Source organism: Molothrus aeneus, chromosome 6 (genome assembly GCF_037042795.1).
Source record: "Molothrus aeneus isolate 106 chromosome 6, BPBGC_Maene_1.0, whole genome shotgun sequence".
Classification (NCBI taxonomy): domain Eukaryota; kingdom Metazoa; phylum Chordata; class Aves; order Passeriformes; family Icteridae; genus Molothrus; species Molothrus aeneus.
This window is the reverse complement of record NC_089651.1, coordinates 47,505,848-47,528,292: the sequence shown is the minus strand read 5'-3', so window position 1 is coordinate 47,528,292 and position 22,445 is coordinate 47,505,848. Positions and strand designations below refer to the sequence as shown.

Genomic DNA, 22,445 nt, shown 5'->3' with positions numbered 1-22,445 from the left:
AGTAAAGAGAGCTACATGAACACTGAAGTATTTTTAAATGCCTGTGAAATGTAATCATTAGTACTTTTAGGAAGAAATGCTTGAAGTGGACTGAAAATCAAAAAAAAAAAGTATTTGCGAAAACCACTTAAATTTTAAGTAGTTCTTAAAGGTAAGTAGTTTCAAAAAATTCTCACTGCTTCAATATAAACATCCCCATATATCTGTTACCTCATTTCATCAAACACAATTGTCAGTGCTTTACTCACATCCCCCGAGTATGTATTATAACCAGAATCTTATTACTCATTGTCATAATTTAAGAGGACAAGTACAACAACTTAAATGTAATATCTTACTGATTTATTTAGCATTACTAGGTGACAGAAGGATGATGAAATCAAATACAGGACAAGCAGATACACTGAAATGTTCAAAGCTGATTTTTACAAAAAAAATTCTGCAAAATAGCCTTATTATTCCAAAGGATGCACCCACAGTGTGCAGGATCAAAACTCCTTGTCCAAGTGCCTTGCAGTTACTGGCATTGCTTTTTCTCTGGATTCCAGGAACGCAGGCACATATCCAACACTCATTCAAATCTGTGGGAAACTTTCCACATACACAACTGGGCTTTCACATCAGACTGTTCAACTAAATGACAAAGCTATCATTTCTCGGAAAAAAATAAGTCAGTATTTCTTTAAACAGGATGAATGTTTCCATTCTCATCTGAAAACTTCAGTCATGGTTACAAGGCCGAAGGGAATTCAAGCCATTTATCTGAAAATAATACTTTGGAAGTACAGCAAGTACAACACTTACACATTCACAGCCCTACTTTAGGAATCTGTTTTCATATTAGATATTACAAATGACTTAATGGAATTTTAAATTATATTCTGCTAATACTTAAGCATAACAAAAGGTTGATATTCTGTATTTTCTTGCAAGACAGACTTGAAATTATTAGAAGACATTCTTTTATAACACATGTAACATGACATAACAAGTATTATTTACTGCACTTTTCTCAAATTTAGTCTAGACTTCAAAGTATTTATCATAGTGATTGCAAATAGCAATCGTGGAGAAACGTCTCAAAAATCTTAATCTAAAAACTGAAAATAAATTTAAATACCTGACAATCATGACCTGCAGAAAAACATTTATCCTGGTGGAAGAGGAACACACCAAAAGAACACATGTAAAGATTAAAGAGAAACTCTCAAGAAAATCGTCCTAAATTCTCAGAGGTTTAGTATGAGATGGAGATAATTTTTTTTCTCTGTATATTTTCCCATTTATTTACTTTAAACTTTTGATGGTACCTGTATGTGCTGGTGCAGAAAGGATGCAGGAATAATGACAAAGCCATGGATGAAAGGCAAAGAGTAAACTCATTTTTGTAACCTCACCAACCAGAGAACCACCAAAGAAGCAGCCAGGAAAGGCACACAAATGGGACTGCACAGGTACTGCAAAGCTTGGTCCATGGTGGAGGATCAGCCAACCTGCTGCTTTTTCCTGTATTTCAGGGACTCACACAAGTAAAATTTACCATTGTGCTTTAATCTTGCCCACAGGAGGGCAGGATTCTCAAGCATGTTTGGTAGGGTGCCTCTAAGTCTACCACAGGCCTGTGTTTCCTGGACATGGATGTTCTGCTGTCTAAAACACAAGGTCAAACAGCAATCAGGATGATGGATGTGGTTTTCAACAGCCAAACTGAAATACACTGGAGCATGTTTACAGTCCTCCTCCTCCTCCTTGCTCTTCCACTTCTCACAGGTCCTGATGGCAGATCCAGACTGGTCCAAGGCTGCAGGAGATGGCAGAGCAGACCTGCCACTATTTTGTATCATTTCGCCATTGTACATCCGGGTCCAGTTCTACAGTACCTGCAAAAGCTTTCTGGGACCTGGCCCATGGGATGGGTGACAGTGTGGGAACGGGGACTTTCAAGAGAGTCCAAGTTTGGAGTATTACAGTTTATTGGAGCCTTTAGATCTTAATTTTGAAGGGATGTTCTCTATTTCTTTTTATAGCCTGAAAGGTGGCAGAGAAACCATCCGGGTGGTCCAAGAACTGCCACTGAAAATGCTGAGAATCCAATGATTGTCTCCTAAATTAAAGAAATAAGGTTAAATAAAGCTAAACAAATTGAAATGCTCCCAAACTGATATGTCCATTGCCAAGCAAATGATATGGTATTATTGAACTTCTGCAGCTAAAAATCCAGAGATGTGACAGGCTCTAAAGGAAAAATAATCCACAGAGGATTATTTTATGTGTTTGAACTAAAAGTACTAGCAATCTATGGCAGTTGGAAAGAAAAGTATCTTAGTCCATTCCATGCACCAACATGCTTATACAAGACACATTTAAAACAATAAAAGGAATATTAAAAGATGTTAGGCAAATGTCTTAGTTTCCTACAGATTCAGTACATTTTGTGCCTATTTCTTGAGTTTTTTATGAATAAAATCTTTATAGAAATAGTATTATTGGCTTAATAGTTACAGTAGCACAGTTTACCACTCCACTATTCAGATAGAGGAGCTTTGGGTATTTACCAACACTGGGAGTTGATACAATAATGCAGAGAGTTGCTGCTTAATTTTTAGTTAAATAAATTGAGTTGGTCTTCTATAATCACATGGTGGAATACTTGTGCTGGGGACTATAATCAAAGATTATAAAAGGCATCCCATAGAAATGAATTTTGTGACATGTCTCTGTAGGATGCTATGTCAGCATTCCCTTCTTCTCAGGCACAGATTTCCCTTCTAGGAAGTGGAAGGAGACAAACTTATTTGAGGAGTGGAGGGAGCTCCTGGGCAGAGCTGGCTTCTAGTTGGGAAGAAGAAAACAAATATTTTCTATATGAAAAAGAACAGCAAGAGAAAGCTCTTCCAAGAAGATAGGCTTGCATGAGAGTAAGAAAAAAAAAAAAAAGGCTCAAACACAACTCACCAGCAGTCCCACTTTGTCCTCAGGTGGGGAGCTGTGGATCCAGCGAGTGCTCCAAGCGGCAGACCTGAAGCAGAAGAGCCGGGACCCAAAATGCTTTACAGGGCTCATTATTTTTATTTTAGCCCGAGGAGGAGAGAGCACAGCTGGGATATCCTGACTAACGAGTGACTACTGCTGCCGGGAATTTCTCAGCCCTCTGTTATCTTCTATTGCTCCAAGCCTGTAGAATGCTGAATTCCCTTCAATGAAGACTGCTTGCCAGTGAAGCCCTTCGTTTTTAAGCTGGGTGCAAGCGGCAGCACCGCAGTCCCTGGGTGATGAGCAGCAGGAGCGTGTCCGTGCCCGCTGCCGGGAGAGCAGCGCGGGGATGGGGCAGCCGCCTCCCACGGCCCCATTGGGTTGTGCTGCTGAGCCCGGGCGCTGGGAGGAGTCTGTCTCTGCTGCTCATGCTGTGAGCAAAATGGAGAAAGCTGTCCGTCTTCCCATCTACAAAAACCTTAAAACTCTTTTTTCCCCCTGTCCATATGTGTCTACACGCAAATTGCTAGCACCCCAATTAAACACTCTCTGGAATTCCTGTTTGCAGATCACTTACTACTTTCATTCAAGAAACTGACCCATCAATGACCAGTACCTTGAATAAAATACTCCCCTGCTCCCACTGTATAGAATATGTCCTTCGTGCACACCCTACCCAAACCATCATTAATCCATGTGCACAGTGGAGCTGTGAGGCTTCCCTGCTGAGAAAGCAGCCTTCCACAGCAGGGAAATGTGAAGCTACCTGCCTGGGCTCTGGATCAAAGCAAAATGTGTGATAGGGTAACAGGCAAAGGCAGAAAAATGTTACCAGCATTTCTGGTAGGAGATGATTTAAGCACACAGTAGCTGGGCAGACACAGAGATGGATATGTCTGCTCCTCTGCATGCAGAACTGGAGCCACAGTGCCATGGCACTAAGCCCAAGCTTAGGAGCTGTTAGCCCAGGAACAAGCACTGTGCTAATTAAGCAACTCCTCTTGCAAACTGGGGCTGGTTTATGGCTAGTCAGCTGTCAGCCACAGCAATCAGACATCTGACACAGCAATCAGCAATCAGGCATCTGCATATCTGTTTAGAATGTGTTACTTGTGCACTCAGAGCTGGAGAGGCAGGGCAGTAAATAATCCTCCCCTCACCTATGGACTGTGCCATTTCCAGGATGGACATTTCTCATAGATGAAATCTGTGCCCGTTATATGCAGACATGAAGATTTTTACTCAGCTGCAGCAAACAGGTAATTTATTCAATCCCCTACTCACTTCTAAATACATTTTATTAATTTTTGCTGTGCTTTCTCCTGCTTTTAATTATCAAATCCTGAATCAGATAACTATAGCATCCTCCTCTAGGCTATAAGTCAGAGTACACCCTTGAAGCTCACCTCCAAGACAGCTTGCAACACATTGATGGTGGGGAGAGCCTCAGCATAAGGAGTTTTTGACAACGTCCAGAATATGTTAGCAAGGTGTGGAGAGCAAAGAGTTAGAAGTCTACACAAACAAACAGTGCTGGATCAGTAATTAAACAGACATATCTGGCATGTTATCTGCCAGACCTGTGGTTTGGTTATCTTGGTAAATTTAATTGCTTGATTTTATGGAGGATGAAACAAGGTTTTTTTCCTGTAAATTCTCCCCAAACACTAAATATCCTACCTCTCTGTAACAGATACAGAATTATCCAGAAATAAATATGTCTGAAAGATGTGTCTAAAGTAACCAGAAAGCAAAAGACTGATTTACATTCATCAGCTGAGGCAATAGCAGCTAAGCACATGGTGGATAACCCTAAGCAACCAAACTTCCTGTGCCAGATCTTCTGACAGCAAGAGATTGTCTTACATACATGATATTTTAAAATAATAGGGTTTGAGTTGTGCTACTTGTTTTCAGGTATTTACTTTTGTGTCTCATGTTCTCTACATTGACTTTCTTCTCTACAGCTGTGAGGATTGGAAACTTCATAAATTTATGCTGAGATTCTCCTTTCTATCTCCTGCTCAGACTACTTTAGCATTAATTCCTGTATTAAAATGAAATTAAGCACTGTCCTACAATAGCAACAGTGCCTCTAATTAATCTTGCCATGCTTGGCACTTATTTTTCAGCTTTCTGAACAGTCACTTGAAAAGGAGGTATAATCTTATTTTTTGCTCAAATCTTCCGTGGGGATGAAAGGGTTAAAAAGGGTTAAAAATGAAAGGGTTAAAAAAAGGGTTGAAAATGAGGTATAATCTCATTTTTCGATCAAATCTTCCATGGGGATGAAAGGGTTAAAGATGGAAGCTTGGCAAGGAGAGAGAAAAATAAGTTGTTTCTAACACGGTTTTCACTCAAAGACCAACCTAGCACCTGGGAGATATTTCTCTCAGTGTGAGAAAATTCATGTATTTGTGTTCAATTTGGGTTGTTTTCTGTCTGCTCTAGAAGAGCTTTCTCACTCAGATAACAAAGTGTTGTTAACAAACATAACAACATTCCTCAGACAGGCTGGCGGCCTTTTCGTAAGGGGGAAGGGAGATAAGAAGTTCAGAGATTGTAAAACACAGCCTGGGGAAGATTTGTGCAGCCCAAACCCCTTTTTTTCTGTAACACAGGACTCAGGCCTAGCCACACTTTGCCCCTGATAAAATGAGCTTAGCATCATATGTGTCTCTGTTTGATTTTGGAATCCTCCAGCCAGTGAGGTGCTGGAATAAATCTATTTTTTGCACTTCGGCTGTGAGCTGTGGTCATCTTGGTGTTTCCTGCATGTATTTGGTTCACACACCTTGCAGGAACTGTAAATCCAAAGCACTCTTCCCCATCACTACAGCCCCTGCTCAGGACAGTGCTGGGCACTGACAGCCAGACCACTGCTATTTCCACCTGGCACTGAACAATATTTGTCCAAAGGGTTCCCCAAAAGGCTCAGCTGCTCTTGGCTCAGCACTGGCCCTTTTGTTCATCCCTCTGTCTGTCTCATTCAGTGCCTGGGGATGCTCAGCCTGCTCCAGCCTCCTCCACACTTGCATTGCCAACCCTCCAGATAGCACTTATACACCACTCCTAAACACTAGGAGTTTTCTCACATTAAGTTTAGATTTGAAAAGCCTTTTGCTGTTCCTAGATTTCTTATTGGTCCCTTCAGAATGGCAGGAGGACTTCAAAGCTCTCCTGGCACAGCTTATCCAGGTACTTTCTTCTAATTGGCTGCCAAAAAAATACATTCTGTATTTTTCCCAACATATGTGGAATTTCCCCAAATCCCACAGGGTGGTCCTTGCTCCTTCACTCTTTCAGAGCCCTGCTTTTAAGAGTATTTGCTCTTTAGACTGCTGTCATTGGAATAACTTGCTGTTGAATTGCTGAGGTCCCTTGTTCATTGGCTGGAACCATTTCCTCACACCTGAGCTGGGAGGGCAGGTCCTAGGGCAGCTTCTCTGATACAGGTAATAACATTCCATTAGTGCCAGTGCAAAGCACTTTCAATTAACATACAGAGACAGCACGACCCCCTGATTTGTAGCTCATTTTCTCCCTCATTTGCTCCTGAGGGAAGATTGTAGATAATAGTGTAAGGCTCTTTCAGCAGTTTGGTTTCTGTGTGAGGCCACTTGTTTATTTTATTTAAAAAGGTGAGCTGAGTGTGAAGGAAGATAATGCTGGGTTATATTTTCCATGGTACTTGGTTTCAGAATATCATCTGAGGAAACCAAGCCTACTGCACAGAGAATTGTTAACTTTCCCTGGACATAAACATTGAAATCCTTACTTTAAAAAGAACAGAACATACACATGTTGAAACTTCTCTAAAACTTATCATTCATTATCACGAATCTTCAGATCCACAGTCCTGATAAAATTACTCCAATGACATTATTGGAGAGAGAATTTTTTACCATTGGTGGTTTTGTGGGTTTTTTTCCCCGGTCTGTCTATAATAATATTCCCACAAATAAATCTCTTGATGTTATATTTGAAAGACTATTTGTGATTGTCTTTGCTTTTTCACAGAAGAAAGCATTTCAGTAGGAATGAACGAGTTTCTAACCTATCACTGCCTTAAAAGATTAAAGATGTATCAAGAAACAGAAGAATTCAAAACATGATTCTTACAGCAATATAAATTTAGGACAATTGTACTGATGGTGGTATTTAACCTGTAGAACTATGGTGAAAAGTAAGAATTTAATTTGAAAATTAAGTAACTATAATTACCTTGAAGATTGTTGAAGGTTGGGGTTTATTTTCTTTTAATGAGAAATTTCTAACATTTTAACTTGCCCTGCATAAGTTTCCTATTTAGAAGAAAATAAATTCTATTTCTACTACTTGGACACATTTTTTAAAACTGCCTTCAATAAAATTAAATACATTTGAAATCTATAAATGTGCCTGATATCAATAATATTTTCTCCATAAATTGCAACTCAATAATAATTACAGTAGAATAGAGAGGATTTGGTGGCAATTCTACCATGAGCTGCTTCTTTAGATACAGAACAACATGCTTTGCAATAGACACAATCTAGATGAGTTATTACATAAATTCATAACCTTTTCTTTCTGAACCTTAGTAGAACACTTGTTTAAGCTGTATGGAAAGCACCTTTGGAAGAAAAGGTTGGATAATTTTTTTAATGCATCAATGGGATTTGGCCAAGGTGAATGGACCCCCAATGCAGGGGAACCTGTATGTCCCCGAGTGTAGGGGGATACAATATAAGAAAATAAAGGTAGTATAGAAAGTAATCTCAGCCCTTAAAGAGCTGCAGCTGAGATAATTATTAGAGCTTGGGAACAGGCCTGAGATTAACAGGCTGCACCTGTAGCCAATAAGAAGAGTGTTATAAAAGAGGGGATTTGTTGGTTGAAGGAACTGGAGTCAGTTGGCTGATGTGAGGATAAGGAGTAGTCAGTGCCTAGAGGAGCTGCCTGCAAGAAACATCAAGGAGGTACAAAACTCTGGCAATATGGAACCCTTGCAATATAATAACAACACCCAAGCTGCCACCTGGGTGTTTGTGCCTCTCTGGGGAACACACCCCACGTGGGGATAGCAGAGGTCAGCCCCACACCTGTTTTGGAGAGCAAAAGCTTGAGTGGAGTTTCTCCTGAATTTCTGGACTCTATCAGAGAGAAGAATCAAATGCTGGGATCAGATGCTGCATGTTAATAATCTGGAATATGTATTGCTGAAGAGCATTGCCCAAGCGGCCTTAATAACACTGAAGTCATCACTGTGTTTTGAATAAACAAACCATTTACAAGCTAATTATAGATAGCATTTTGCCTTGAGCATTTACTGAGTATTTGATATTGTACAGGTTGCTTCTGAGAAAAACTGAAAGCAGATATTTCTTTAACATAATCCTTCTGAGAAAAACAGCTGATTAATTCTCATGTCCTTGAACACAGACATACAAGGCTTCTTGTTCACAATTCTACAGCTGTTTTGATTTTAAAGGAAAAAATAATTATAGTGTCCTTCCTTTCAGCTCCTGTCTCCAGGGAATTCATCTCCCAGATTTTATTGAGATATCAACGTTAGGAGTGTGGACACCATAAATTCTTCCTATCGTTGTTTTTGATTTCTTCAATTGTGTATATCTCCCTTTTCTAGCAGTGTGCACCTAAAATCTGAATCTACAATGCATATTGCCTTCTTCCTCTATTGACTTTAAGAGAGGCTGTGCTCCTAACAAAGACAACTTGGTTAAGTAGTGACATTTGGTGGCCTGAATCAATGCCTGACTAGTCCTGGGCTCAGAAAATCAAACAAGGTTTCACAATTGGTGTGGGCTCTCTGTGTGGATCTGTGAGTATCCATACTAATCAGTGAGAATGGGTATTTCTAAACACTTATGAATTTCCTGGAAAGAATGGCTGATATATGATATTACTGCAAGTATTGCTTCAACATTTAATAAGTCTGCTATGCATAGTGTGTATAAAAAAAGGAGAAAGTATGTTCTTGAATTTGCCATGTATTACCCTGAGTACCACAGACATAATATCACTGGCATAAGAAAACAATGGATCTATGTGCAAAGACATATAAATACTGAGGGGAAAATGGATGCAAAGAGGAAAGGAGAGAGAGGGGAGCAGTGAGGAAGGTTGTGAGGGACCTTGAGATCAGAGCCTGATTCCTCAGTTCCTATTCTCAAATCCATTTGATTTTAGAAATATCAGTTGTGGCAAATGAAGGAGTCAATCGCTATTGGTGATCTCTGGGTGACATTGTTAGAGGTTCCACTTAGGCACTGAGGTGCTGTAGAAATTGGGATGCTGCTCCTGCTTTCATAACCCAATTGCCAATTTGTGTAAGAGTTTAAGATAACTCTACATCCAATTGTCAGAAACTCATTCTCCATCCCAAATTTCATTTATGGCATGTAAAGGCTGAAGAGCAATCAGGCTCAGCCCTCTTGCTGTGAGACTGTTCAAGGGAAGAAAGAAGTGAATCATTCAGTTTATCAAAATAAAATCCCCTGTTTGGTTTACTGCCTGAACAGAGCACATAAGAGATAATGGAGACAACTTCCTAGGTGAATAGGTAAAGCCCAATCAAATGTTCATGTGCCTTGGTCAAGGGCACAGCACTCCAAAAGAGCAATATGCTCTTAGGTTTTGATTGACTACATTAACAAGGAAAAGGACACAATATGGAATTTACTGAGTTCAGATTCTGTCCTCCTGAAGTGTAGGTAAGTAATACCAATGACACCAGAGCACCCAGAGCAGGTTTGACAAACTATTGCATAAAGCTTATTAAGAAGGGCACCAGGTGACATTTTGTCATTTACTTCAAGCTCAGTTAGATCAACAACAGCAAAAATAAACAAGCTGAGAAAAGAAATTCTAAACACATGAATACATTGATCTATGCTGGAATCAAGCATATTCAAAGGCAAAACTTTCATTAAACAACATTAATTTTCTATTGCTATTTCAATACATAGCAAGGTTTTAATTTACTTTCTTCTGGCTTTTTAGCATGTCTTTATTTGTTTTTAAATTGTAAGGTAATTTTTTTGTGCATGCTGTTTTGCTTTGAGTATAGTTTAAACCTCTGACAGCCTTCCATCTTCAAGACCCATTTCACACTGTAGATGGCACTAATTCATTGTGCAACACCAAGCAGGCCCAGTTGGTTGGGTGTACAACGACTTTGCTCTGGTTTTGTTCTGAAGGATGAGATTTTTATCCACTTGTTAAGTAGCAGGAAAAACAATTAAAACTTGCTTGAAACCTGGGATAAAAGACATTCTCTGCTGTGGTTTTGGCTGCTGTATGCAGTATACAACGTTTTTGTTCTGTAAGCTCAAACAATAGTCAATGGTGTAAGAGTTGGGATGCAGGGATTACTTAACATGACTAGGCTAAGATTTCTCCCACGGTTCTGGCACAGCTAAATCCAGTAAAGTCCCAGCTGAAAGTCTGAGCCTTTGAGTGGCACAGTGCTGTGTGATGGCTGCTCCTGACTGTGCTGGGGGCTGACAGGCACTCTGACCCACCAGCCACTGCCAGGTGCTTCCTGGGAAGTGCCGGCACAGTAAGGAGGATGCTGCTTCCCATTCTGTTTCACATTCAATACAAAGCAACTGCTTGGAGAAAAACTGAGCATTTTGCAAGTTCTTCCAGCAGATATTTCTGTAGGTGCTTAAGACCCAAACTGGCTGCTGCTTTTATTTGCAATCACAAAAATAATCAATATATTGCTAACACTGGTAGAAGCAATGAAATGCTGAATTCCCCTGAAAGCTGTTTGACTTTCCTAAAGGGCCTTTATGACAATTTGAAGATTTATCCTTCATCCACCAGTCAGTGATAGTGTTGCTACCAATCAGCTTTTTGACCGTTTTCTGGAGACACCAAAATTTGAGTACTTTACCTTGAACAGTATTTAGCTTTTCTGCTTAAATGTAATGTAGATGAGACTTTTTTTTTTTTTTTCCTGTAAAGAGCAGTAAGAGAGCTAAGTACTATTTATATTTTCCCCTCAGAACCTGATGAATAAGCAAATCATAGTCAGGAGTCCCAGCTGGTATAAACTGGCACTCTACAACTGTGGACAGTGGCGCTGGGCCAAGCCAGACAGAGGGAGGAGACAACCCATGGTATGATTGTTCAACATGCTGGATTTTGGACAATAAAAATTTTATCCCAAGAGCTGATTGTTATCAGCTAGAGGCTTGCAAAAGCAGGCTAGTCAGTACCTCCATTCATCCAATTTGCATATATGTACTGTGCCTACTTTAAAAGTCACCAGAGGTGATCTTTTTTCGTGATGTCTCAAGAAAACATAATCTTTTGGCCTTTTTTCTGCTGTTATGGGTAGGCATAACAAAGTAATTGCCATGTTCACCACTGGAGGATGCTGGAATCTTGGGTCCAGTTCAAAGCCAGGCCATCCATTTCAGTTGGTGGTCTTTGACATTTTTGTCTTCTGCTTGCAACACTGATTTTACAGTTTGCTTGCAGATAATTATCGACTGAATGTGAATACTACCTGTAAGAATCTAAGGGTACATCTCTGTGCAGCAAAGCAATGCCCAATACCTTGCTAAATATCTGTACTGCTCCTGGAATTAGATTAATATCCCCAAGCAGTGATGTAAGAGCCTGGCTGCATTAGTTCCATTGCTCTAATAAAAGACTTGCTCACTGTGCCTAATCCTGGATTGGTGTCTCCAGAGCACAGGTGTAATTCAACAGGGTATGGATTCCCAGTAAATGTTATGTCACAAGGTTGGGTGCTATTCATACAGCAACACACAAACTACTGTAGGAGCTATGCTAGAATCTAAACAAGTCAAATAAAGCAACTCTTTAGAAAGTGAAGTAGGAGGAGAACCAGACACCTAGGGGAAAAATTTTCAAGATCTGACATTAATTCATTTTTTTTCTTCCAATAAAATGAAAGGAATTGGTGGACTCACTGTCCCAACAAAGCCTCAGAGGCCTATCTTTACCCTAAAATACCATTTTCACGGCCAGATTATGCCTTGACATCCTCAGACAGCTGCAAAGGTCTACAGAAGCAGAACTGGTCTTACCAAGGTAATACCTTCTGGCACATTAAGCTCCTTTATTTTGAAAGTGGTGAGTAATGAGGTGAACACCACATGCAGCACAGCAAACAGTAGCAGCTTATCATTGCTTATAAGATTCATAGCAGAAATTAACTTTAAGGAGGGATTTAAAAAAACCTTTCACACAGATCTCCTCCCATATACATGGGATGGCCTAAGGCAGAGGATGAAAGTGCTTGGGAGAAAACAAAGATCACTCTGCAGTGAATGTTAACTTCAAAGGTAAAAAGGGAGACAGAGCCAAAATCTTGAAACGTAAGCAAAACCAGACTTTCAGCACATTATTAATTTAAATCACTGTGATGTGCTATCAATTTCAGTTTGCTGCATTCAGGGCTCACTTTATCTGCTAGGATCTGCACCTACACTCTGCATACAAAAACCCTTGAATCATCAGTCAACACAGAACTACATCTGACGCAGCTTAAACCTGCTTCTGTTTAAAAGGGGCTTCCAAAGCAATCATCTCATTCAGGCCATTGCTGTAACTCTGGCTATTAGCCCCAAGCTTTTCATGGGAGATAGGAGTACTACCCATTCCATATTGTGGGCAGGTAAAGCAAAATCCAATCCTTGGTTGTAATGTTCTAGGGATACCAGTGCATCATCTCCAGCAGTTATCCCATGAATATAATAGGATCCCACTATGTTCATACAGGACCTCCTTTGTTGTGGTTTGTTCGATGTTTGTTCAGTTTCCCCCCCGTTGATGTGTTAGTGGTTCTGCCCAAGTTCCAGTTCTTGTCAATCACAGTTCTCCTCCCATGTTTCCATGGTTCCCCCAATGTATCCTGTTTGTCTCCCTCCCCTGGTCGCCTGCCCGTCACCCGGCACCCCTGCCCCTTTTTCCAGAAGCTTCTGGCCGGGGTGTTGGGTGATTGGTTCAGGGGCCAAGGCCCCACCCGCAACCATCTCCCATTGACTGTTTATGGTTGTCAGTCTTCAATGTATCTTTTGTACCCCTCTTCTGGTTTGTTGTTCCTGGCTCCACCCTTTCCCTATAAAACCTGAGGCATTGCCCTGCCTCAGGGCTCAGACTTCGGCTCCCCGACCCATCACTACCCCTTCCAATAAAACCTTCCTCCCCACAAAGATCTGAGTCGCCCTTTCTTCCGCGCCTGCAGCTTTAGAGTACTTCCACCTGCGTCCAACTGCCCTCAAGCCTAACATCGCTTGGGCACAGGGCCTGGACTTCGAGTCTGGGCAGTGCCCTATTGGCTGGAGACCGGCTGGACTTCTCTCCTAGCCTGGGCATCCACTCATTTCCTGGCCGCTGCTCCAGTTCTGGCGCCCAACGTGGGGCCCCTCGTCAGACAGCTCCTGACCAGCATTCAGAGTCAGTAGAGCTCAGAAGACCATCGGCCCGCGGACCCCACGGGCAGGATTACAAAATCCCTTGGTCGCAGAACTACCCCGAGGTTGAGCAGACCTCACTTTTGAGGCAGCGCTCCCCGGGGACCCCGGACGGCAGCTCCAGCACCCGGAGTCGTCCCTGCTGCAGGACCTTCTCCGCCCCGGTTTTCTGTTCGTCACCCTCCGGACTGGTGAGTGTTCCGTCTCTCTCCCGGTCGCCTCTTTCTTCCCCCGGTGTTCTGTCTCCTTCCCTTTAGTGTTTCAGACAGGGGCCGGTGGGTGGCACCCTTTTTGGTTTTTCGTTTTCCTTAGCTGGTGCGGAGAAGGCTTGGCTGTGGCTGCTGATTTATAGAGCTATGGGTGCTAAGCTCTCAGCAGCCCAGAAAGGGCTCTTTTTCCAAGTTGCGGGTGTCCTTGTTGGGGGGGGTGTTTCATTTAATAAAAAGGAAGTTAAGAAATTAGTTAAATGGATCTCCTCTGAGTTCCCCGAGGTCTCCCCTGCCTTGATCCAAGATCCTGCCTTTTGGCGGAGAGTCTCTAAGAGACTCTCGGAGTTGGTTAGGTCAGGGGACGCCTCGCTCTCCCAATTGGCATTTTTGGCTGCTCAAATTAAAAACATTTTGAGAGCAAAAGGGGACTCAGAGAGACCAAGAGTTACGTTTAGTTGTCTCCCCGGTTCAAGTTCGGCTCCCTCTACCTCTAACCCTCCTCCCCATCACCCTAAAAGCAAGTCCGGGATTCTGAAGGGTGCAGCTCGCCCTTCCAGCCAGGCGCAGGGGATTCAGTCGTCCCCTGGCCCCTTTCAGAATTCCCCGTCCCCCTGCCCTAGGAGTCCTGGCCAGACTCCTAGGGACTCCTCATCTTCTCCTGGTTCCCCAGTCCCCGTCCCGAAATCCCCAGTTTCTAGACCCCCGTGTTCACAGTCCCCGGTTGTTAGATCCCCAAGTTCTTGCTCCCCAGTTGCTAAATCCCCAGTTTATCCCCGGTTGCCTCCAATGACTCAAAATGGCTCCCAGGGAGCCCAAGATGGAGGCGACCACATGGCTGAGTTGGCGGGAAAACCCCCTTCTTCTTCCCAGAACCCCTTCCTACAGAGTCCCAACCCTTTCCTGCCACTCAGCCACTCCCATAGTCCCGCCCTTCTGTCCTGCCCCTTTTCCAGTCCCTCCTCCTTCCCAGACCCCTCCTCCGTACCTCCCACTCCTCCTCCCACCTACCCACCCATTTCTCCTCCCCCGTTTCCCACCATAGCTCCTCCCAGCCCATCTCCCATGACTCCACCCCCTGTTGCTCCGCCTCCTGTCGATCACCATGTCCTACCTCCTGACTCCGCCTCCTGGGAGGGTCCTTCAACATCGGACCTCCTCCCCAGGTTCCCAGCCATGCCCCTGCCTCCCTCTCTTCCGGTTCCCATGCTCCCCCTTCCGGTTCCCACTCCTTATCTTAAATTCTTATTTAAAAGACTCATTAGAATCTTAGTGTCAGTATTTGTGTGATTTTCCATGCACTTTTCCTCTTGTAACAAGACACTGCTAACACTCTTAACGTTATCTCAGATTTCATGGTAGGAGTCATAGGTTTTCATTAACTGTTACTTCTGAACCAAAACCTGTCAATAACATTTAATTTATCTCTGAAATGCTTTGTGGCTTGGTGTGGAATTGCAAATCCCCCTGGCACCATCAGCGCTATTATTGTCAGGAAGCAAAACAGGTTGGTCCCACCTGTGGAACAGCCAACACTTCTGTCTCACACACCTCTCAGTCTGAAAAGGCAAAATATCTTCAGCCAGTGCTTCATGGCTTCTTTCTTCCCAGGACTTAGGTCTTCATGAGATGAGGAAGCCCCACCAGTTTAGTGATTATTTCCTCATGCTCTTCATCCATGTGAGTGCCAAGGATACTGCTATAAGAGAGACTGAAGGGACAGGTAGTACCTGTAAGGTGCAAAGAGTGAGGGTGATGCAGCAGGGGAGTCACCTTGAACTCTTTTTTATTCTTCCAGTCGTGATTTAATGGCAAGACAGTGAGAAAGACATCTTGAAAATGAGCATTTGTCTACATAAATTGTAGCAGCAGAAGAGCTTGGGTTCCTGAAACCTCATTCTACAAATTACTGGGCAGATGTTTAGTCCACCTTGTTAAGAAATAGAGATTGGTATCTTTGCTTTGTATTCATAAGGATCATAAGAAGAACAGTGAGTCAATTCCCTGAACATCCCAGATGTTTGTTTATTAATGCAAGAAACACAGGGGAAGGGGTATTGAAAATTTGATTTTCAATAAGAAATGCTGGGAATCTTAAATACAATGAACCAGCTACTACTGAAGTTGCACAACTGGGAGAGGAATAATCCATACTGTAATATTAACATAGGCATAATGACAAAGAAGGGAAATGCACAAGGGTGGTGTCACAGAAACACTCAACAGGGCAGATGATGCAGACAAGGCTTTTTGAGACCAGCTAGGAGAATCAGTCAAAGGTACAAATTTGTAAGCCATGGAGATTTAGCGTCTGCATATTTATTAAGGAAAAAAATATACAGAACAGATTGTCCAGAAAACTCTTAGAAGATATTTAGCAATGTGTTTATTCTGAATAGGTAGAAGAAAGCTCACTTTCCATTTGATTGCAAGCAGTAGAGAGAAACTGGTTGAGAATGTAGAGAAAAGGTAGCTGAGACTAGGACGTAAGTGTTCTTCATTTTTGTGAGGAGGAACAGCAAAATAGAGACCATAAAGTGCTTTCCTTGCAAATCAGTGAACTCACAGGTCCTAAGGAAAATATGACCAAGAAGAAATGGAGTCTCAGAAAAGTTGTCCTTCCTAAGAAAAACACGAATGGCACAGTTGCAGGGTAATGCAAAGTGGAGAAAGAACAGGAGGTGTGTGTAATGAAGCCAACTTGTCTCAGTCACAGGCAATGCAACAAGAACAAGGGAAAATTTAGACAAATCACAAAGAACAGAATATTCTGCACCCAGGATAACTGATCACACAAAATACAAGAAGGTAAAATATTGGGAATATCACCTGTGAAGCATTTGAAAGAGTCCCCTACAGCACATGCTACTGGTATAACCTGTACTGCAATCTGGCATCTAGTTTGGGACCTGGCCTTCAAGAACTAATCACAAAGACAACAAAGAAGTGTAAGGAGAACAACCAAGAACCGCAATATATCCACAAGGAAAAGCTGAAGAAGTTTGAATTATTTAGTCTAAGTACAGAAGGAGGGGAGAAGGTGACTGTCTTCCAGACTTGTGCAATAAAGGTATTTGAAAAGACCAAGAGAATAACCTGTTTCCTGTGTCTGCTGCTGACAGAACAAAAAGGAGTGAAGTTAAATTGCAGCAAGGAATATTTAGATTTGACATGAGGAAAATTTTTCTGGTTGAGAGCAGTCCATTACCATGCTCAGCTCTGTTTAGGGAGCTTAGGTCTCCATCATGTTGACTACTTTCAAGGTTGCCTCCCCCTCTGACCACTGGCTACTCTGCCTGTTGCTCTTACTTGGCCCTCCAAAAACTTCTGGTTTCTTTTAGAAACCAGACTCATTCAGTCTGGTCCAGACATTACTCAGCTTGATAACAGGTTCATCACCCAGGTTTCTTTGTTGAGCCTGTAGAACAAGGATAGCAATAACATTACAAGATTTGTCCACTATTGATCAAGCAGCTTCTCAGGAGGCTTACCAGCTCAGTTTAAGCACAAAGAACCAAGGAAGTGGTCACAGCCCAAGACTGACAGAGTTCAAGTAGCATCTGGACAACATTCTCAGGCACATGGTGTGAGAATAAACAGGATAATTTAATGGATTATAATCTATTTCTGTTTATTTCTCGTGGTGTGAGAAATAAAGAGAAATATGGCACATTCTCAGGGCTGTTCTGTGCAGGACCAGGACTCGGGCTTAGATGATCTGTGTGGATCCCTTCCAGCTCAGGATATTTCAGGATAAATTTCTTCACAGAGAGGGTTGCTAAGCATTGGAATGCCCTAGTGCCCAGGAAGGTGATGGAGTCACCATCCCTGGAAGTGTTCAAGAAATGACTGGACGTGTCACTTAGTGCTCTGGTCTAGTTGACAGAGTGGAGATCAGTCAAAGGTTGGAGTACATAATCTTCAACATAATTTCCAACTTAAGTGGTCCTCTGTGAGATTCTGTGTGTGAATTTCTTCACTGAAATGGTCATCCAGCATTGGAACAGGTTGCCCAGGGCAGTGGTGGAGTCACCATCCCTAGAGGGATTTAAAAGATGCCCAGATGTGGTGCTTAGGAATATGGTTTATTGTGAACTTGGCAGTGCTGAATTAATAGTGGGACTCAATGATCTTAAAGGTCTTTTCCAACCTAATTGAGTCTATGATTCTATGAACAGGCTTTATATGTATATCATCAGTTCTTGTACCTCCCACTGATCATCTACTGTCATCTTTCTAGCATGAACTTCCCAATCAGTTTGGTATTTGATCCATACATTAAGTACATAGACAAACTCCAGTCAGTGCTACAAATTCAGCTGATGCTATGTAATCAAAAGCTGTACCTAAGTTCCAGTGAAAAACTATTTTTAACATCAGTAACTGCACTTTATGATATCCAGATTCAACTGGGTCACAGCAGGGTCTAAACAGAGAGATGATTTATAGGATGAACCTATTCTGGGTATAAATCAGGGATGCACATTAAAAAAAAAAAAAGTCCATATGTTAATCTTTGGTCAGCACGCTGCAGAACTTGGAAGGCACAGATGGCACGAGGCAGGAAATTTTAGGAAGAGAAATGACTGTATCCTAGCTAAGTGCTGTCCTGGGAATCCAACCTTGCCTCTGCCAAAGAATAACAGCGTAATAATCAGTTAGTACTTGAACTTCTCATAAGTTGTTGTTAGCTGTTTGTTCTTCATGTTCTGAGTTCTTGACTCGCAATCCTGGAGGCAAGCTTGCAGGAGGGCAGCTCACAGCTGCCACTGAACAGAGCAAGACACAAACCCTGAGCACAGCAGGTGCTGCAGCACTGCCCAGAGCCCACAAGGGCCTGGAACCCAACTGAGCCCCCACACCAAGCAGGCTCTCCATCTGAATAATTCTGTGCCTCACATTGTCATCTACAGGGTGGCTATAGCAACTGCTTTTTGAAAATTCATCAGTGTTTGTGAAGGACTCAGGTGCCACAGAAAGGGCTTTAGGAAGGTAGCAACTCTGCATTTAGGCTGAAGTGTGCTGCAAAGTAGGCATAGTGTCACACTGAACTGTGAGGAGAGATCAATGCATTGAGTAACTGCTCATTCCACAAACATCTCACACACTGTGCACACTGCACACAGAAATGGGGGGGAAAAAGCACCGTTTGATAAGTACTGCATGGTAGGAAAAGACCAGCAGGGCAGGTTTACACGACCAAGGCAAGCACTTGCCATCATCATCAGTGCTTTGGTTTTGGCATCTTTCTCTCTACTGAGGAATTAAAAAGAGCATTTACCAAAGAATGCAGCCACAGGATGAGTGATTATACCCTCACCAAGACCATCAGTAACACTGTAGCACCAGTAACAACAACCAAGCCCCTTATGTACACATAACATATGTGTCCCCTCCTTTTAAGGGCCCAACTAAAGGTTAATCCAAGTGAAATTTGATTTTCAATAATGCATCACTGCTTTTAGGAAGTGCTTTGGTGATCAGAGCTACAGATATTCCCTGTGAATGTGCAGAAGTTAGCTACATAAAGGTTAGCTACACAATCAAGCCAATTAATTTTGTGTGCTTCAATTTGAGATCTTGATTAAACCTCCCAATGTAGGTTTGTCTAAATGTAATGATCATGGGCTGCCCAGAGCTGCCAGCCCACAGACTTCAAAGGCCATTAATTCTGTAAGGTTTAACCTCCTGGCATAAATCACCACCAACTTTGTTTTCATTTCTTAAGGTGCTGGCTTGTTCCACAGACAGACACTTATCTCCAGGCCTCCACACTTACCTTGGAATCTGATGCTCCTTCTTTCCTCTGTGCTTCTTCAAAGGCCTCTGATGTACAGGTCTTTTCTGCCATGTGCTTGGGCCAGGGCACAGAAGTTTAACATCTTCAGAGTAATAGCTGGCACTTTTTTCCTGCTGGATACAACTGTCCCACCTCATTCAATTCACCAGACTCCCCAGAGTGGCTCTGTGCCCTTCAGCTTTCCCCTGCACATACTGAGAGGGAATTCTCTTCATCACAGAAGAGGCAGAGATCTCATAGCAGATCCCATCATGGCAGGCCCCATCACACACGTCCCCGGGCAGCTTCTTTCTCTTCTGCTTGCAGCAAACAAAACACTTTACCCTTACTTTCCCTCCTCAGTTCTCTTGCCAGAACACAGAGCTCTCTTTGTGTGAAGATCTGGTGATTGAAGGAATGAGCAAAACCAGAAAAAGCATTTCTGTCACTGCTGTGCTTCCACAGCACCTATTTCACACAAGGAAGCACAGGTCTTGCTCTGCCATCACTGGGTACATAAAATCAATTACTGTGGCTTGCATGTCAGCTGCAGTCTGTTCTTTGAGGGTCTCCCAGCTGATGCATAGTGAGCAATGTGTACATGAGTATGGCAAATAACCATCTACAGAATTTTAAAGTAGGTTTAGACAGCAAGAAAAGCTCAGGTAGTAAGAAAGACAACAGACAAAGAATAAGATTACAGAGCTAGTTATGGTCCAGATCTACATATTCACAGAATCTCCTCAATACCACTGATAAAAATGAAGCCTGTTTAGAAAAATAAGCTTCAGTCTTCAATCTATTTTTCAGCCTTTGAGCATTCAGTTATTGTGGATCAGTTACCAATAAACATAATATTATAAATATTCTGAGCTTTTTTTTAGCCATTATATCCTTCCCTGAGTGCTGTAAAATTGAACAGAAATATACTAATAAAAAAATCAGGATAAACTGGACTTTAAGGATTTTTATCTTCAATGGCAGAAAGTCACACTCAAAATGGTCATGAATAAATGGTGTTATTTACAAGAACAAAACCGTGTTTTCTAGCTAATGAAATTGACATTATTTTCTGTAGCAGGCGTGGTTCCTAGAGGTACCTTCTGCAACACATTGTGTGACCCAGCTCTCACTGAAAATTACACACATTTGGTTTTCTCGTTGGCTTGCAGGAGGTGCCTTCCATGATCACACCTTCCAGTTAGCAGGTAAATTCTCTAGACCATGTACTGTAATCTGTGTTTGGCAGACCATCCAGCACAGAGGGACCCTGGGGTTGATTACAGCCTCCACAGAACACACCAATACATATGTTACCAATAATCACAAACAGTACACATTTGGAATTAAAATCAAATGAAACATCTAAAAGTCTAAGAAATTAACCACAGACAAAAAATGAAGCAATGGAAGCGAACTGGTTAGGGTTTTTTTTCAAGTGTATTTTCTCTTCAATAAACTCTGATAAATATCATCCAAAGGGCATTTCAAAGCTTGATCTTCCTAGTGCAAATGAAGGGTAAGTGAACTACAGTAGACATTGGGATTGGTTTTATTTTTAGTAAGTTGTGCCACATACTCAATTTTTCCTAACACTCTTGAGTTTGTAGATAAAATGCAATGTATATGTACAGTGATTATCATCAGTAAGTATTTTATAGAAGTCCCTGCAAAAACATGAATCATTCTGTATGAGCAGAGGTACTGAGAACCTTTGTGCAGCTCAGACAGATTCTCACTCTGCTCTTTGTTCTAAAGAGGAGATGACATTTTACAATATTTAGGGCATATATAAGATGTTACTCATTGGGACATCAAGGGATTACTTTAAATTGATCAAAGCAAACATATCTAAATCCTGATAAAATGGAAGATCAATTTCTTTCTCAGAATGTGGAGTGAGGATTATAATTAAATGATCAGGGAAGTGATGTGAGTGCACATGCTCTGGGGGTGTTTGTCAGACAGTGTGAATCTCCCATCCTCTCATCTCAGGAAACACATTACCTGCATGTAGATGCAATTAGCTTCCATTCCCACTCCTCCACAGCAAGGTTTGTAACCCAGTGTTTTATAACCTGTCTTCTGCACCGAGATCCCAGGTGGCAGAAGGAGTTAGTCAGCTTACTTTGGTGTGCTTCCCAGCTGTCTGGTCCATGAGAGCACACAATCCTCAAGGACAACGTCAGTGTGCTGCAGTCAAGGGGTGACCTCCATGCTTTAAAGTCCAAAGTAACAGGAAGTACATGGTAGCCATCCTCACTTCCAACCTGCCAAATGTCTCGCCTAAGTTGTTACCCAACACACTGTTTGTGTCTGAGTCATAAGAAAGAAGGTTTATTTTAGCTACTAGAAGGATGACTATTGCAGAGCGAGATCTTTATACTTTAATTTAACCATCCATTTTGACTACATTCTAGTTAATGATATTAGAATGCTAAAAAAGATCACTAACAAAACAAATATTCAGCCTGCAAGTCTTCTTTTCCTTTCTCATTTTCATTACCTAGAAGATTATGAGTTTGCTGGAGAATTGACTGGTCTTTTTCACCTAACAACAGAACTTGGGGAACAAATTCATAAGTGTTTCCTCTCACCTGAAAACCAAGCTGGTGTACTACCTCCCTTCAGTCTAAGAGCTCTGTGACCTGAACCTTACTTATTTAACTTCAACTCATTCTCACTTCTATTGTGCTCTCAGCAAGCCACTGCTATAATTGTAACAATGATATTGTAAATCATGAATGACACAGAGATGCTGGGGTTGTCTCACACTGCTCATATTTAAGAACCTCGTCTGAAACAATTTCTCCTAACAGATACATTTAAATTAATGGTTCCATGTGGTTTAAAACTACTGCAGTTTAATTTTTAAACATTTCTGTCTGTTGGTTGCCTGACTTTGGTGCCTCAGCCTTTCCTGAAGTTGCAGAGTACATAAGGACCGAAATGAGAAATGGATCAATGAGTTAAAAATATTTTAGCACAGAGGTCATAGACCTAAATCCTTATATGTCCAGGCAGGCAATA

At 41.9% G+C, this 22,445-nt stretch overlaps 1 long non-coding RNA gene across 1 annotated transcript; it reads right to left on the bottom strand.

The window, feature by feature from the left end:
- Positions 1 to 320: 320 nt before the first annotated feature.
- Positions 321 to 3,336, bottom strand: LOC136558012 (uncharacterized). Its single transcript, XR_010783824.1, has 2 exons — positions 2,956 to 3,336; positions 321 to 2,104 (listed from the first exon to the last, which is right to left on the bottom strand). It is a non-coding gene; the product is annotated as an uncharacterized lncRNA (long non-coding RNA).
- Positions 3,337 to 22,445: the final 19,109 nt, after the last annotated feature.